Source organism: Vicugna pacos, unplaced genomic scaffold, assembly GCF_048564905.1.
Source record: "Vicugna pacos unplaced genomic scaffold, VicPac4 scaffold_20, whole genome shotgun sequence".
NCBI classification, from domain to species: Eukaryota; Metazoa; Chordata; class Mammalia; order Artiodactyla; family Camelidae; genus Vicugna; species Vicugna pacos.
Window position 1 is genome coordinate 95,981,983 of NW_027328741.1, and position 18,461 is coordinate 96,000,443.

At 45.5% G+C, this 18,461-nt stretch overlaps 2 long non-coding RNA genes across 2 annotated transcripts; both read right to left on the reverse strand.

The window, feature by feature from the left end:
- Positions 1–661: 661 nt before the first annotated feature.
- On the reverse strand, positions 662–5,581 carry LOC140693866 (uncharacterized). Its single transcript, XR_012069569.1, has 3 exons — positions 5,409–5,581; positions 966–1,036; positions 662–757 (listed from the first exon to the last, which is right to left on the reverse strand). It is a non-coding gene; the product is annotated as an uncharacterized lncRNA (long non-coding RNA).
- A 356-nt stretch (positions 5,582–5,937) lies between these two features.
- LOC140693865 (uncharacterized) lies at positions 5,938–10,887 on the reverse strand. The gene is made up of 3 exons (XR_012069568.1): positions 10,706–10,887; positions 6,263–6,333; positions 5,938–6,054 (listed from the first exon to the last, which is right to left on the reverse strand). It is a non-coding gene; the product is annotated as an uncharacterized lncRNA (long non-coding RNA).
- Between the last annotated feature and the right edge of the window lie 7,574 nt (positions 10,888–18,461).

Consider the following 18,461-nt stretch of genomic DNA (forward strand, 5'->3'; position numbering starts at 1 on the left):
ACTGAAAAGGGACACACTTCCCTCCATTGGTACGGTGCATAGAGCTCTGAACAAAAGGAAAGAGGGAAGAAGAAAGGCCCATGGGACGCTAGTGGGTAGAATCACATTTACCTTAGGAACCTCTTGTCGGATGCAGCCCCTCCCCCAACACTGACAAGATGCAGCAGCCATTGGGGATGGCAGTTAGCGGTTGGATTCCAGGTGGAATGTTGGTGTGTACCGCGAGGCTTGTTGTGGCTGTTGGATCCTAGGTAACCGGGCAGAGTTCTGTGGGTGGATCAGTGTGATGGAGGGGCTGCCGCCCTCTGTGGAGCTTGGCTTAGGTGTTTGGTCCGGGAAGCTGTGTAAGTTCGAGATACTGCTGCTGCCCAAAGACCTGAGGTCACAGGTCAGTTTCCAGAACCTGAAAGGGCAGACAGTGGAAGATCTGCCTGTCATCAGCTTACTGGTCAGGCTCCGAGGTACTTTCAGACTTGCCCAGTCCTGGTGAAGTCGACTTTAGGGGAGACACGAAGAGAAGCTGGCCGATAAGCTGGCTGCACGGATTGAGGAGAGATGCGAACACATGGATGAGAGATGTTCTGCTACAATGGAGAATACTGGCGTGGAGACAGCTGTAGAGGATACCAGGCTCAAAAGACATTCATGAGACATATTGAAACTCACTGATACAGGCAGAAACATACGGAGTGCCAACGTGGACTTGAGGAAGTTCCTCAATTCTCTTCTCCAATAACGGGTCCAAGGTCCCTGACGTCTGAAGGAGAAGAAATGGCAGAGATGATCAAAACGCTCCTGTTCTTGGAAGAGGTCGTGAGAATCCACACGTCCCAAGGGGCATTCCCAAGCCATTCAGACCAAAATTCAACAAGCCCAGGTAAGCCTTTTCCCAGGTTTGGGCCTAGCTAGTGAGCACTTGCCCTTGCCTCCCCTCCACTCAGGCATCCATTTTGAAGGATCAGTACCTGAGCTGCAATGAAGCCATTACGAGAAGAGCAAGCCCCTCCTAGAATCAGAGTTCCTCCAGCTTCACTCTCTGTGAACAACAGTGAACACCTTAAAGGTCAAATAGTCTCGGCTGAAATAGATAAAATTGAATACTTAGCTCACACCTAGAAACGATGTCCTTCCGCTAGATTCAGCAAATGTTGTGTTTATGTCTTCCCTGGGGTGAAGGGAGTGTGGTAAGTGAGGGGAATCTTTGACTGAACATGAACCTGTATTAGGCTTCAGTTTTTCAAGACAGTGAAGGTAAATAGTACAAGTCAGAAAGTGAACTGAACTGTAAAAGTCGCCAATGACATTAAAGACACAGCTTATGTGGATCGTCTTTCACTTGAGTCAAGCCCCCGGGGGCACTATATCATGGGGGTGCAGACTTGGTTGCGTTAAATGGCTTTAAACTACAGGATCGGATGATTAAGCGTTCTCAACACTGATAGAAAAACACCTGGTTCTCAATAGACTAGCATAACTGCAGCAGGATTCTCCTAGCTAGAATGCCTCTAGGTGCTTTTGGATTCAAACCTAAATGTATATATTTGGTTTGTTTCCTCTTGTATTTTCCTAGAGAGGGATGTTACCCCTTGAAATGCCAACATTGGCCAGTAGGTGTCATTGGGATACAGGGCACCACATGCACAAGTGTATCCAAGGTTGGGGGTTATTCCATGTTTCCAAAAGTTATTTCATGGTTCCTGTTGGTTTCGGAGGCTTCAACCTTAAAGAGCTGACATGACCCCTTGAACAGTTTGGACTGCTAGTTTGCATTCTATCTGTCTAGCTTTTCCGTCGAGCTGACACAATGTTACCAAAATTGACAAGTCTGGCTTCTAGGTCGATTGAGTGTGTTTCAAAAAATAACTCCATTTTCGTATAACTCCCAAAACATGTAAATGAGTTCTGTTAAACTTCTTAAAGACTGCAAATGGGATATCAACACAATGTCAAAATAGTTGTCTTCGGACAATCCCTCCCACCACGGCTGTATAGAAACCAAGAGCTAAGCAAATATCACATTTCTGTGAAATGTATCTGGATAGTGTTGATTCATCGATGCCCAGTTGGCAGAGAAGAAGTGCAACCTGCACTCACTCGCTCCCATGTACAGAGCAATGGAAACATCCACTCACCCAGCCCTTAGCATAGGACACTGGCCGAAGAGAGGTCTGTTACTCCCAAAGACAGGATGAGGCCTCAGGACACCTGGAAGCAGGAGAATGCAAAGCAGGGAATGGAAACCAGTGCAGGTTCGGACCCCTGGTGATGGAGCAACAAGGGTGGAACTCTGTTTAATGTGGACGCACACTCCCAAGCGGACAGGAGACATGGGTTTGAAGGTGATGTGCTGAGATTTACAAGAGTGCACAGCAGATGCTTGGCTGAGAGAACTCAAAGAAACCAGCGCAAAATATCCCCACAGTTAATTCTGAGACCAAGATCCCAGCTGCCAAATTTGAGGTAGCAGAGGCAATGGTCAGTGAGGCATAGAGCTACGGATGATGGCACACGCTGAGTCTCAGGGATCTGGAGTGCGTTGTGGGATGTGGTGGGTCGAATCAAGAGAGCAAACCGAACTGTGTACCAATAATAAATCAACCACACTGGTCGCGCGGTTGCGATTACCGATATGTCCCATGGCCACACCCAGTACATCTGCAGGACCAGGGACCAATTGGGAATTTTGCCAATAGAGCACGTGTGGGGCTGAATCAGAGATATCGTGCATCTGGTCTGAGGGATCCAGGGGGCCTTGAATTTGAAATCAGAATGAAAAGCCTTAGGATATGCTACATTCATAACCTGGGCTGGGATTATGGTTTGGTTTGAGTCACAGGATGCGCAACAACTCTGTGGTTGCCTTCGTGCACCCGTGCCACAAGGATGAGAGGACAAGGAAGAGTGGTCCAAGTCCACAGCGTGAGAAGAGGAAGCATTCCCTTCAGCACTATCTCCCAAAAGCGGATGCTACATTTTGGATGGCACCGGCACTGTACGGCACCTAGGACAACAAGGAAGGTCTGCGGGATCATTCCAGCAGGCCCTGATATGTGACATCCATAGATATGCTTCCACTGGTGTTTCTGTAGACAGAGAAGCTCTGGAAAGAACTGATTTCATTGGGACATTCCCGTGGCAATAAAAAGCAGAAGAGCACTCTCAGTTTGCTGTTTTGGAAACACTCCAAAATGACATAGAGAAGAATGCAGAGCTGAGAACTTTTAGAAGCTTCATTTCCACAAGAGGAAGTGTCCTGTGCACTTTCAGAAGTGTGAGATAAGTATAATCAAAATGAAGTTATGCTAATCGAAGTAGAATGGGTTGTTCATCACAACTAATGCAACACCAGCAATTGGAGATATACCAAACAACACACACAGGTACAGGTTATGGCATCAATGCCTAGGAGAAATTGTCCTCACAGAAATCCCATGGAATTGCGTAGAGACAAGAGTCTAAATTTTTCAATTAACAAAGCCCTAGAAGTCTACATTAGATACCTGATATTACCTGACCGGTAGAGATGAAGAAGAACAGTAAAAGAAACAGGAAGTACCATTTTCAGTTCCAAAGATATTGAAGGCGCAAAAGATAAGCTTTCAAACAACTAGTCTGCAAAACGCTATCCAGAACAAGTGTTGAAAATGAAGGTCAGGAAAACACTGAAGAACACCAGTGTCTCAGAATCACAAAAGGCAGAATACCAGAAAAGGGGAAGAGAAAGTCTCAACACGAGCCAAAAATATCAGGAAACTCAATGGTTGTGATAATATCAGGGCTAAAATTCAGTCCTTAGCAGACTAGATAATGCAGAGGGACGCGTGAATGACTGTGAAGACAGGGGAAGAGAAAAACCTCGGTCAGAAGCAGACATAGGAAAGCAAGTGCAAACAAATGAAAACATTGCAGTTGAACCCTGGGTTAAGACAGGGCATGAAAGAATAGAAATCATGAGTCCCAGATGGAAAAGCAAGAGATAAAGAAACAAAAAATGTCTGAAAATTTATCTGTAGAAAAATCAGACTGAAACTTGCTGAAAGCCAAGAAAGAATCATCTATGCGAATTCAGGAATTACACAGCATCCGAAGGAGGTGGAATCCCAATAGACCTACCAGCAGCTGTATGATTCAAATCAACAAAGTTCACGAATATCCGAGTGATTTAAAATGCACCTGGAGGAAACAACATAGTCACAAGGAAACCTCCAGAGGGGTTTCAGCTGATATCTCGGCAGCAATATTGCAGGACAGGGAGGAGTGCCAGGACACAGACCATATCCTGAATGGCCAAATGCTGCCACCTAGGGTAGCCTATGCCACATGAACACCATTTCAAATAACGGCAGAGCTAGAGAATTCTACAGACCGGCAAATCTTAAAAGAATTCAGCAGTTCAAAAGTTTTTCTAAAAGAAAGGTTGAGAAAACTCCCCTGAATAGAAAAGCAGCAAGATGGAATGGAAAGAAGAAACCATTATTGGAAATGCAAGAAGAGCATGTGTGGCAGAGAAGAAAGAAGAAGAACTTAAGGAGGACATCAAAACCCTAAAGATGGGAGAGGGAAGCAGGAAACCATAGGTGATTGGAAGCACTCTCTTAAGTGAATCAGCTTTTTTGACTCTGTTTGAAGCGAAAGGAGAGATGCATGGCCTGACGTGTTTGCAAAACAAGCGAGAAGAAGACCAACAAAGAATCAAACCAACAAACAAGCACCAAAATGGTATGGTTGGCTGACATATACAAAGGGAACCATGATTATTCAAAAGAAAATACTCAAGGTGAGGTCAAGGGTCATTCAGAACGCATCGACCCAGTATCGTGGCTTGCATGTACTCAGCACACTTGTATTCGGAAATCAGAAGCGTGCATTCATATTCGTAAGTTTTGATTCATAAGAGCATATCGTGACCTAACACTAATGCCGATTTGGAATCAAATGGATTCCTAGTCCGTGATGTAGACTTGTATGTCTTCCAACAGGATGAAGGAATGCCATATTCTAGGCTACGTAGAGAAGAAATGTAAGAAGCCTATAACAAAGGCAAGTAGCTCTGCCAAAGTGTACTAAGTGCAAAAGAGACCGACAGCAAAGTGCACATTGGGGTTGGTTTCATTTCTTGGAATTTCAGCCCCCATGAATCCAATGGATCCATGTCCTGAGAGTGTGGGTGTTTCAGCAGAAATCAGGCGACGCATATGTATTCCGGGTGTATGGATCTTATAGGAACATAAGTCTCCTTTAGTGGGTCCCTGTGTACTGTGAACTGTTAGAAAGTTTAAAGACGTGTGAAACCATCAACTGAAAAGGGACACACTTCCCTCCATTGGTACGGTGCATAGAGCTCTGAACAAAAGGAAAGAGGGAAGAAGAAAGGCCCATGGGACGCTAGTGGGTAGAATCACATTTACCTTAGGAACCTCTCGTCGGATGCAGCCCCTCCCCCAACACTGACAAGATGCAGCAGCCATTGGGGATGGCAGTTAGCGGTTGGATTCCAGGTGGAATGTTGGTGTTTACCGCGAGGCTTGTTGTGGCTGTTGGATCCTAGGTAACCGGGCAGAGTTCTGTGGGTGGATCAGTGTGATGGAGGGGCTGCCGCCCTCTGTGGAGCTTGGCTTAGGTGTTTGGTCCGGGAAGCTGTGTAAGTTCGAGATACTGCTGCTGCCCAAAGACCTGAGGTCACAGGTCAGTTTCCAGAACCTGAAAGGGCAGACAGTGGAAGATCTGCCTGTCATCAGCTTACTGGTCAGGCTCCGAGGTACTTTCAGACTTGCCCAGTCCTGGTGAAGTCGACTTTAGGGGAGACACGAAGAGAAGCTGGCCGATAAGCTGGCTGCACGGATTGAGGAGAGATGCGAACACATGGATGAGAGATGTTCTGCTACAATGGAGAATACTGGCGTGGAGACAGCTGTAGAGGATACCAGGCTCAAAAGACATTCATGAGACATATTGAAACTCACTGATACAGGCAGAAACATACGGAGTGCCAACGTGGACTTGAGGAAGTTCCTCAATTCTCTTCTCCAATAACGGGTCCAAGGTCCCTGACGTCTGAAGGAGAAGAAATGGCAGAGATGATCAAAACGCTCCTGTTCTTGGAAGAGGTCGTGAGAATCCACACGTCCCAAGGGGCATTCCCAAGCCATTCAGACCAAAATTCAACAAGCCCAGGTAAGCCTTTTCCCAGGTTTGGGCCTAGCTAGTGAGCACTTGCCCTTGCCTCCCCTCCACTCAGGCATCCATTTTGAAGGATCAGTACCTGAGCTGCAATGAAGCCATTACGAGAAGAGCAAGCCCCTCCTAGAATCAGAGTTCCTCCAGCTTCACTCTCTGTGAACAACAGTGAACACCTTAAAGGTCAAATAGTCTCGGCTGAAATAGATAAAATTGAATACTTAGCTCACACCTAGAAACGATGTCCTTCCGCTAGATTCAGCAAATGTTGTGTTTATGTCTTCCCTGGGGTGAAGGGAGTGTGGTAAGTGAGGGGAATCTTTGACTGAACATGAATCTGTATTAGGCTTCAGTTTTTCAAGACAGTGAAGGTAAATAGTACAAGTCAGAAAGTGAACTGAACTGTAAAAGTCGCCAATGACATTAAAGACACAGCTTATGTGGGTCGTCTTTCACTTGAGTCAAGCCCCCGGGGGCACTATATCATGGGGGTGCAGACTTGGTTGCGTTAAATGGCTTTAAACTACAGGATCGGATGATTAAGCATTCTCAACACTGATAGAAAAACACCTGGTTCTCAATAGACTAGCATAACTGCAGCAGGATTCTCCTAGCTAGAATGCCTCTAGGTGCTTTTGGATTCAAACCTAAATGTATATATTTGGTTTGTTTCCTCTTGTATTTTCCTAGAGAGGGATGTTACCCCTTGAAATGCCAACATTGGCCAGTAGGTGTCATTGGGATACAGGGCACCACATGCACAAGTGTATCCAAGGTTGGGGGTTATTCCATGTTTCCAAAAGTTATTTCATGGTTCCTGTTGGTTTCGGAGGCTTCAACCTTAAAGAGCTGACATGACCCCTTGAACAGTTTGGACTGCTAGTTTGCATTCTATCTGTCTAGCTTTTCCGTCGAGCTGACACAATGTTACCAAAATTGACAAGTCTGGCTTCTAGGTCGATTGAGTGTGTTTCAAAAAATAACTCCATTTTCGTATAACTCCCAAAACATGTAAATGAGTTCTGTTCAACTTCTTAAAGACTGCAAATGGGATATCAACACAATGTCAAAATAGTTGTCTTCGGACAATCCCTCCCACCACGGCTGTATAGAAACCAAGAGCAAAGCAAATATCACATTTCTGTGAAATGTATCTGGATAGTGTTGATTCATCGATGCCCAGTTGGCAGAGAAGAAGTGCAACCTGCACTCACTCGCTCCCATGTACAGAGCAATGGAAACATCCACTAACCCAGCCCTTAGCATAGGACACTGGCCGAAGAGAGGTCTGTTACTCCCAAAGACAGGATGAGGCCTCAGGACACCTGGAAGCAGGAGAATGCAAAGCAGGGAATGGAAACCAGTGCAGGTTCGGACCCCTGGTGATGGAGCAACAAGGGTGAAACTCTGTTTAACGTGGACGCACACTCCCAAGCGTACAGGAGACATGGGTTTGAAGGTGATGTGCTGAGATTTACAAGAGTGCACAGCAGATGCTTGGCTGAGAGAACTCAAAGAAACCAGCGCAAAATATCCCCACAGTTAATTCTGAGACCAAGATCCCAGCTGCCAAATTTGAGGTAGCAGAGGCAATGGTCAGTGAGGCATAGAGCTACGGATGATGGCACACGCTGAGTCTCAGGGATCTGGAGTGCGTTGTGGGATGTGGTGGGTCGAATCAAGAGAGCAAACCGAACTGTGTACCAATAATAAATCAACCACACTGGTCGCGCGGTTGCGATTACCGATATGTCCCATGGCCACACCCAGTACATCTGCAGGACCAGGGACCAATTGGGAATTTTGCCAATAGAGCACGTGTGGGGCTGAATCAGAGATATCGTGCATCTGGTCTGAGGGATCCAGGGGGCCTTGAATTTGAAATCAGAATGAAAAGCCTTAGGATATGCTACATTCATAACCTGGGCTGGGATTATGGTTTGGTTTGAGTCACAGGATGCGCAACAACTCTGTGGTTGCCTTCGTGCACCCGTGCCACAAGGATGAGAGGACAAGGAAGAGTGGTCCAAGTCCACAGCGTGAGAAGAGGAAGCATTCCCTTCAGCACTATCTCCCAAAAGCGGATGCTACATTTTGGATGGCACCGGCACTGTACGGCACCTAGGACAACAAGGAAGGTCTGCGGGATCATTCCAGCAGGCCCTGATATGTGACATCCATAGATATGCTTCCACTGGTGTTTCTGTAGACAGAGAAGCTCTGGAAAGAACTGATTTCATTGGGACATTCCCGTGGCAATAAAAAGCAGAAGAGCACTCTCAGTTTGCTGTTTTGGAAACACTCCAAAATGACATAGAGAAGAATGCAGAGCTGAGAACTTTTAGAAGCTTCATTTCCACAAGAGGAAGTGTCCTGTGCACTTTCAGAAGTGTGAGATAAGTATAATCAAAATGAAGTTATGCTAATCGAAGTAGAATGGGTTGTTCATCACAACTAATGCAACACCAGCAATTGGAGATATACCAAACAACACACACAGGTACAGGTTATGGCATCAATGCCTAGGAGAAATTGTCCTCACAGAAATCCCATGGAATTGCGTAGAGACAAGAGTCTAAATTTTTCAATTAACAAAGCCCTAGAAGTCTACATTAGATACCTGATATTACCTGACCGGTAGAGATGAAGAAGAACAGTAAAAGAAACAGGAAGTACCATTTTCAGTTCCAAAGATATTGAAGGCGCAAAAGATAAGCTTTCAAACAACTAGTCTGCAAAACGCTATCCAGAACAAGTGTTGAAAATGAAGGTCAGGAAAACACTGAAGAACACCAGTGTCTCAGAATCACAAAAGGCAGAATACCAGAAAAGGGGAAGAGAAAGTCTCAACACGAGCCAAAAATATCAGGAAACTCAATGGTTGTGATAATATCAGGGCTAAAATTCAGTCCTTAGCAGACTAGATAATGCAGAGGGACGCGTGAATGACTGTGAAGACAGGGGAAGAGAAAAACCTCGGTCAGAAGCAGACATAGGAAAGCAAGTGCAAACAAATGAAAACATTGCAGTTGAACCCTGGGTTAAGACAGGGCATGAAAGAATAGAAATCATGAGTCCCAGATGGAAAAGCAAGAGATAAAGAAACAAAAAATATCTGAAAATTTATCTGTAGAAAAATCAGACTGAAACTTGCTGAAAGCCAAGAAAGAATCATCTATGCGAATTCAGGAATTACACAGCATCCGAAGGAGGTGGAATCCCAATAGACCTACCAGCAGCTGTATGATTCAAATCAACAAAGTTCACGAATATCCGAGTGATTTAAAATGCACCTGGAGGAAACAACATAGTCACAAGGAAACCTCCAGAGGGGTTTCAGCTGATATCTCGGCAGCAATATTGCAGGACAGGGAGGAGTGCCAGGACACAGACCATATCCTGAATGGCCAAATGCTGCCACCTAGGGTAGCCTATGCCACATGAACACCATTTCAAATAACGGCAGAGCTAGAGAATTCTACAGACCGGCAAATCTTAAAAGAATTCAGCAGTTCAAAAGTTTTTCTAAAAGAAAGGTTGAGAAAACTCCCCTGAATAGAAAAGCAGCAAGATGGAATGGAAAGAAGAAACCATTATTGGAAATGCAAGAAGAGCATGTGTGGCAGAGAAGAAAGAAGAAGAACTTAAGGAGGACATCAAAACCCTAAAGATGGGAGAGGGAAGCAGGAAACCATAGGTGATTGGAAGCACTCTCTTAAGTGAATCAGCTTATTTGACTCTGTTTGAAGCGAAAGGAGAGATGCATGGCCTGATGTGTTTGCAAAACAAGCGAGAAGAAGACCAACAAAGAATCAAACCAACAAACAAGCACCAAAATGGTATGGTTGGCTGACATATACAAAGGGAACCATGATTATTCAAAAGAAAATACTCAAGGTGAGGTCAAGGGTCATTCAGAACGCATCGACCCAGTATCGTGGCTTGCATGTACTCAGCACACTTGTATTCGGAAATCAGAAGCGTGCATTCATATTCGTAAGTTTTGATTCATAAGAGCATATCGTGACCTAACACTAATGCCGATTTGGAATCAAATGGATTCCTAGTCCGTGATGTAGACTTGTATGTCTTCCAACAGGATGAAGGAATGCCATATTCTAGGCTACGTAGAGAAGAAATGTAAGAAGCCTATAACAAAGGCAAGTAGCTCTGCCAAAGTGTACTAAGTGCAAAAGAGACCGACAGCAAAGTGCACATTGGGGTTGGTTTCATTTCTTGGAATTTCAGCCCCCATGAATCCAATGGATCCATGTCCTGAGAGTGTGGGTGTTTCAGCAGAAATCAGGCGACGCATATGTATTCCGGGTGTACGGATCTTATAGGAACATAAGTCTCCTTTAGTGGGTCCCTGTGTACTGTGAACTGTTAGAAAGTTTAAAGACGTGTGAAACCATCAACTGAAAAGGGACACACTTCCCTCCATTGGTACGGTGCATAGAGCTCTGAACAAAAGGAAAGAGGGAAGAAGAAAGGCCCATGGGACGCTAGTGGGTAGAATCACATTTACCTTAGGAACCTCTCGTCGGATGCAGCCCCTCCCCCAACACTGACAAGATGCAGCAGCCATTGGGGATGGCAGTTAGCGGTTGGATTCCAGGTGGAATGTTGGTGTTTACCGCGAGGCTTGTTGTGGCTGTTGGATCCTAGGTAACCGGGCAGAGTTCTGTGGGTGGATCAGTGTGATGGAGGGGCTGCCGCCCTCTGTGGAGCTTGGCTTAGGTGTTTGGTCCGGGAAGCTGTGTAAGTTCGAGATACTGCTGCTGCCCAAAGACCTGAGGTCACAGGTCAGTTTCCAGAACCTGAAAGGGCAGACAGTGGAAGATCTGCCTGTCATCAGCTTACTGGTCAGGCTCCGAGGTACTTTCAGACTTGCCCAGTCCTGGTGAAGTCGACTTTAGGGGAGACACGAAGAGAAGCTGGCCGATAAGCTGGCTGCACGGATTGAGGAGAGATGCGAACACATGGATGAGAGATGTTCTGCTACAATGGAGAATACTGGCGTGGAGACAGCTGTAGAGGATACCAGGCTCAAAAGACATTCATGAGACATATTGAAACTCACTGATACAGGCAGAAACATACGGAGTGCCAACGTGGACTTGAGGAAGTTCCTCAATTCTCTTCTCCAATAACGGGTCCAAGGTCCCTGACGTCTGAAGGAGAAGAAATGGCAGAGATGATCAAAACGCTCCTGTTCTTGGAAGAGGTCGTGAGAATCCACACGTCCCAAGGGGCATTCCCAAGCCATTCAGACCAAAATTCAACAAGCCCAGGTAAGCCTTTTCCCAGGTTTGGGCCTAGCTAGTGAGCACTTGCCCTTGCCTCCCCTCCACTCAGGCATCCATTTTGAAGGATCAGTACCTGAGCTGCAATGAAGCCATTACGAGAAGAGCAAGCCCCTCCTAGAATCAGAGTTCCTCCAGCTTCACTCTCTGTGAACAACAGTGAACACCTTAAAGGTCAAATAGTCTCGGCTGAAATAGATAAAATTGAATACTTAGCTCACACCTAGAAACGATGTCCTTCCGCTAGATTCAGCAAATGTTGTGTTTATGTCTTCCCTGGGGTGAAGGGAGTGTGGTAAGTGAGGGGAATCTTTGACTGAACATGAATCTGTATTAGGCTTCAGTTTTTCAAGACAGTGAAGGTAAATAGTACAAGTCAGAAAGTGAACTGAACTGTAAAAGTCGCCAATGACATTAAAGACACAGCTTATGTGGATCGTCTTTCACTTGAGTCAAGCCCCCGGGGGCACTATATCATGGGGGTGCAGACTTGGTTGCGTTAAATGGCTTTAAACTACAGGATCGGATGATTAAGCGTTCTCAACACTGATAGAAAAACACCTGGTTCTCAATAGACTAGCATAACTGCAGCAGGATTCTCCTAGCTAGAATGCCTCTAGGTGCTTTTGGATTCAAACCTAAATGTATATATTTGGTTTGTTTCCTCTTGTATTTTCCTAGAGAGGGATGTTACCCCTTGAAATGCCAACATTGGCCAGTAGGTGTCATTGGGATACAGGGCACCACATGCACAAGTGTATCCAAGGTTGGGGGTTATTCCATGTTTCCAAAAGTTATTTCATGGTTCCTGTTGGTTTCGGAGGCTTCAACCTTAAAGAGCTGACATGACCCCTTGAACAGTTTGGACTGCTAGTTTGCATTCTATCTGTCTAGCTTTTCCGTCGAGCTGACACAATGTTACCAAAATTGACAAGTCTGGCTTCTAGGTCGATTGAGTGTGTTTCAAAAAATAACTCCATTTTCGTATAACTCCCAAAACATGTAAATGAGTTCTGTTAAACTTCTTAAAGACTGCAAATGGGATATCAACACAATGTCAAAATAGTTGTCTTCGGACAATCCCTCCCACCACGGCTGTATAGAAACCAAGAGCTAAGCAAATATCACATTTCTGTGAAATGTATCTGGATAGTGTTGATTCATCGATGCCCAGTTGGCAGAGAAGAAGTGCAACCTGCACTCACTCGCTCCCATGTACAGAGCAATGGAAACATCCACTCACCCAGCCCTTAGCATAGGACACTGGCCGAAGAGAGGTCTGTTACTCCCAAAGACAGGATGAGGCCTCAGGACACCTGGAAGCAGGAGAATGCAAAGCAGGGAATGGAAACCAGTGCAGGTTCGGACCCCTGGTGATGGAGCAACAAGGGTGAAACTCTGTTTAACGTGGACGCACACTCCCAAGCGGACAGGAGACATGGGTTTGAAGGTGATGTGCTGAGATTTACAAGAGTGCACAGCAGATGCTTGGCTGAGAGAACTCAAAGAAACCAGCGCAAAATATCCCCACAGTTAATTCTGAGACCAAGATCCCAGCTGCCAAATTTGAGGTAGCAGAGGCAATGGTCAGTGAGGCATAGAGCTACGGATGATGGCACACGCTGAGTCTCAGGGATCTGGAGTGCGTTGTGGGATGTGGTGGGTCGAATCAAGAGAGCAAACCGAACTGTGTACCAATAATAAATCAACCACACTGGTCGCGCGGTTGCGATTACCGATATGTCCCATGGCCACACCCAGTACATCTGCAGGACCAGGGACCAATTGGGAATTTTGCCAATAGAGCACGTGTGGGGCTGAATCAGAGATATCGTGCATCTGGTCTGAGGGATCCAGGGGGCCTTGAATTTGAAATCAGAATGAAAAGCCTTAGGATATGCTACATTCATAACCTGGGCTGGGATTATGGTTTGGTTTGAGTCACAGGATGCGCAACAACTCTGTGGTTGCCTTCGTGCACCCGTGCCACAAGGATGAGAGGACAAGGAAGAGTGGTCCAAGTCCACAGCGTGAGAAGAGGAAGCATTCCCTTCAGCACTATCTCCCAAAAGCGGATGCTACATTTTGGATGGCACCGGCACGGTACGGCACCTAGGACAACAAGGAAGGTCTGCGGGATCATTCCAGCAGGCCCTGATATGTGACATCCATAGATATGCTTCCACTGGTGTTTCTGTAGACAGAGAAGCTCTGGAAAGAACTGATTTCATTGGGACATTCCCGTGGCAATAAAAAGCAGAAGAGCACTCTCAGTTTGCTGTTTTGGAAACACTCCAAAATGACATAGAGAAGAATGCAGAGCTGAGAACTTTTAGAAGCTTCATTTCCACAAGAGGAAGTGTCCTGTGCACTTTCAGAAGTGTGAGATAAGTATAATCAAAATGAAGTTATGCTAATCGAAGTAGAATGGGTTGTTCATCACAACTAATGCAACACCAGCAATTGGAGATATACCAAACAACACACACAGGTACAGGTTATGGCATCAATGCCTAGGAGAAATTGTCCTCACAGAAATCCCATGGAATTGCGTAGAGACAAGAGTCTAAATTTTTCAATTAACAAAGCCCTAGAAGTCTACATTAGATACCTGATATTACCTGACCGGTAGAGATGAAGAAGAACAGTAAAAGAAACAGGAAGTACCATTTTCAGTTCCAAAGATATTGAAGGCGCAAAAGATAAGCTTTCAAACAACTAGTCTGCAAAACGCTATCCAGAACAAGTGTTGAAAATGAAGGTCAGGAAAACACTGAAGAACACCAGTGTCTCAGAATCACAAAAGGCAGAATACCAGAAAAGGGGAAGAGAAAGTCTCAACACGAGCCAAAAATATCAGGAAACTCAATGGTTGTGATAATATCAGGGCTAAAATTCAGTCCTTAGCAGACTAGATAATGCAGAGGGACGCGTGAATGACTGTGAAGACAGGGGAAGAGAAAAACCTCGGTCAGAAGCAGACATAGGAAAGCAAGTGCAAACAAATGAAAACATTGCAGTTGAACCCTGGGTTAAGACAGGGCATGAAAGAATAGAAATCATGAGTCCCAGATGGAAAAGCAAGAGATAAAGAAACAAAAAATGTCTGAAAATTTATCTGTAGAAAAATCAGACTGAAACTTGCTGAAAGCCAAGAAAGAATCATCTATGCGAATTCAGGAATTACACAGCATCCGAAGGAGGTGGAATCCCAATAGACCTACCAGCAGCTGTATGATTCAAATCAACAAAGTTCACGAATATCCGAGTGATTTAAAATGCACCTGGAGGAAACAACATAGTCACAAGGAAACCTCCAGAGGGGTTTCAGCTGATATCTCGGCAGCAATATTGCAGGACAGGGAGGAGTGCCAGGACACAGACCATATCCTGAATGGCCAAATGCTGCCACCTAGGGTAGCCTATGCCACATGAACACCATTTCAAATAACGGCAGAGCTAGAGAATTCTACAGACCGGCAAATCTTAAAAGAATTCAGCAGTTCAAAAGTTTTTCTAAAAGAAAGGTTGAGAAAACTCCCCTGAATAGAAAAGCAGCAAGATGGAATGGAAAGAAGAAACCATTATTGGAAATGCAAGAAGAGCATGTGTGGCAGAGAAGAAAGAAGAAGAACTTAAGGAGGACATCAAAACCCTAAAGATGGGAGAGGGAAGCAGGAAATCATAGGTGATTGGAAGCACTCTCTTAAGTGAATCAGCTTATTTGACTCTGTTTGAAGCGAAAGGAGAGATGCATGGCCTGACGTGTTTGCAAAACAAGCGAGAAGAAGACCAACAAAGAATCAAACCAACAAACAAGCACCAAAATGGTATGGTTGGCTGACATATACAAAGGGAACCATGATTATTCAAAAGAAAATACTCAAGGTGAGGTCAAGGGTCATTCAGAACGCATCGACCCAGTATCGTGGCTTGCATGTACTCAGCACACTTGTATTCGGAAATCAGAAGCGTGCATTCATATTCGTAAGTTTTGATTCATAAGAGCATATCGTGACCTAACACTAATGCCGATTTGGAATCAAATGGATTCCTAGTCCGTGATGTAGACTTGTATGTCTTCCAACAGGATGAAGGAATGCCATATTCTAGGCTACGTAGAGAAGAAATGTAAGAAGCCTATAACAAAGGCAAGTAGCTCTGCCAAAGTGTACTAAGTGCAAAAGAGACCGACAGCAAAGTGCACATTGGGGTTGGTTTCATTTCTTGGAATTTCAGCCCCCATGAATCCAATGGATCCATGTCCTGAGAGTGTGGGTGTTTCAGCAGAAATCAGGCGACGCATATGTATTCCGGGTGTACGGATCTTATAGGAACATAAGTCTCCTTTAGTGGGTCCCTGTGTACTGTGAACTGTTAGAAAGTTTAAAGACGTGTGAAACCATCAACTGAAAAGGGACACACTTCCCTCCATTGGTACGGTGCATAGAGCTCTGAACAAAAGGAAAGAGGGAAGAAGAAAGGCCCATGGGACGCTAGTGGGTAGAATCACATTTACCTTAGGAACCTCTCGTCGGATGCAGCCCCTCCCCCAACACTGACAAGATGCAGCAGCCATTGGGGATGGCAGTTAGCGGTTGGATTCCAGGTGGAATGTTGGTGTGTACCGCGAGGCTTGTTGTGGCTGTTGGATCCTAGGTAACCGGGCAGAGTTCTGTGGGTGGATCAGTGTGATGGAGGGGCTGCCGCCCTCTGTGGAGCTTGGCTTAGGTGTTTGGTCCGGGAAGCTGTGTAAGTTCGAGATACTGCTGCTGCCCAAAGACCTGAGGTCACAGGTCAGTTTCCAGAACCTGAAAGGGCAGACAGTGGAAGATCTGCCTGTCATCAGCTTACTGGTCAGGCTCCGAGGTACTTTCAGACTTGCCCAGTCCTGGTGAAGTCGACTTTAGGGGAGACACGAAGAGAAGCTGGCCGATAAGCTGGCTGCACGGATTGAGGAGAGATGCGAACACATGGATGAGAGATGTTCTGCTACAATGGAGAATACTGGCGTGGAGACAGCTGTAGAGGATACCAGGCTCAAAAGACATTCGTGAGACATATTGAAACTCACTGATACAGGCAGAAACATACGGAGTGCCAACGTGGACTTGAGGAAGTTCCTCAATTCTCTTCTCCAATAACGGGTCCAAGGTCCCTGACGTCTGAAGGAGAAGAAATGGCAGAGATGATCAAAACGCTCCTGTTCTTGGAAGAGGTCGTGAGAATCCACACGTCCCAAAGGGGCATTCCCAAGCCATTCAGACCAAAATTCAACAAGCCCAGGTAAGCCTTTTCCCAGGTTTGGGCCTAGCTAGTGAGCACTTGCCCTTGCCTCCCCTCCACTCAGGCATCCATTTTGAAGGATCAGTACCTGAGCTGCAATGAAGCCATTACGAGAAGAGCAAGCCCCTCCTAGAATCAGAGTTCCTCCAGCTTCACTCTCTGTGAACAACAGTGAACACCTTAAAGGTCAAATAGTCTCGGCTGAAATAGATAAAATTGAATACTTAGCTCACACCTAGAAACGATGTCCTTCCGCTAGATTCAGCAAATGTTGTGTTTATGTCTTCCCTGGGGTGAAGGGAGTGTGGTAAGTGAGGGGAATCTTTGACTGAACATGAATCTGTATTAGGCTTCAGTTTTTCAAGACAGTGAAGGTAAATAGTACAAGTCAGAAAGTGAACTGAACTGTAAAAGTCGCCAATGACATTAAAGACACAGCTTATGTGGATCGTCTTTCACTTGAGTCAAGCCCCCGGGGGCACTATATCATGGGGGTGCAGACTTGGTTGCGTTAAATGGCTTTAAACTACAGGATCGGATGATTAAGCGTTCTCAACACTGATAGAAAAACACCTGGTTCTCAATAGACTAGCATAACTGCAGCAGGATTCTCCTAGCTAGAATGCCTCTAGGTGCTTTTGGATTCAAACCTAAATGTATATATTTGGTTTGTTTCCTCTTGTATTTTCCTAGAGAGGGATGTTACCCCTTGAAATGCCAACATTGGCCAGTAGGTGTCATTGGGATACAGGGCACCACATGCACAAGTGTATCCAAGGTTGGGGGTTATTCCATGTTTCCAAAAGTTATTTCATGGTTCCTGTTGGTTTCGGAGGCTTCAACCTTAAAGAGCTGACATGACCCCTTGAACAGTTTGGACTGCTAGTTTGCATTCTATCTATCTAGCTTTTCCGTCGAGCTGACACAATGTTACCAAAATTGACAAGTCTGGCTTCTAGGTCGATTGAGTGTGTTTCAAAAAATAACTCCATTTTCGTATAACTCCCAAAACATGTAAATGAGTTCTGTTAAACTTCTTAAAGACTGCAAATGGGATATCAACACAATGTCAAAATAGTTGTCTTCGGACAATCCCTCCCACCACGGCTGTATAGAAACCAAGAGCTAAGCAAATATCACATTTCTGTGAAATGTATCTGGATAGTGTTGATTCATCGATGCCCAGTTGGCAGAGAAGAAGTGCAACCTGCACTCACTCGCTCCCATGTACAGAGCAATGGAAACATCCACTCACCCAGCCCTTAGCATAGGACACTGGCCGAAGAGAAGTCTGTTACTCCCAAAGACAGGATGAGGCCTCAGGACACCTGGAAGCAGGAGAATGCAAAGCAGGGAATGGAAACCAGTGCAGGTTCGGACCCCTGGTGATGGAGCAACAAGGGTGAAACTCTGTTTAACGTGGACGCACACTCCCAAGCGGACAGGAGACATGGGTTTGAAGGTGATGTGCTGAGATTTACAAGAGTGCACAGCAGATGCTTGGCTGAGAGAACTCAAAGAAACCAGCGCAAAATATCCCCACAGTTAATTCTGAGACCAAGATCCCAGCTGCCAAATTTGAGGTAGCAGAGGCAATGGTCAGTGAGGCATAGAGCTACGGATGATGGCACACGCTGAGTCTCAGGGATCTGGAGTGCGTTGTGGGATGTGGTGGGTCGAATCAAGAGAGCA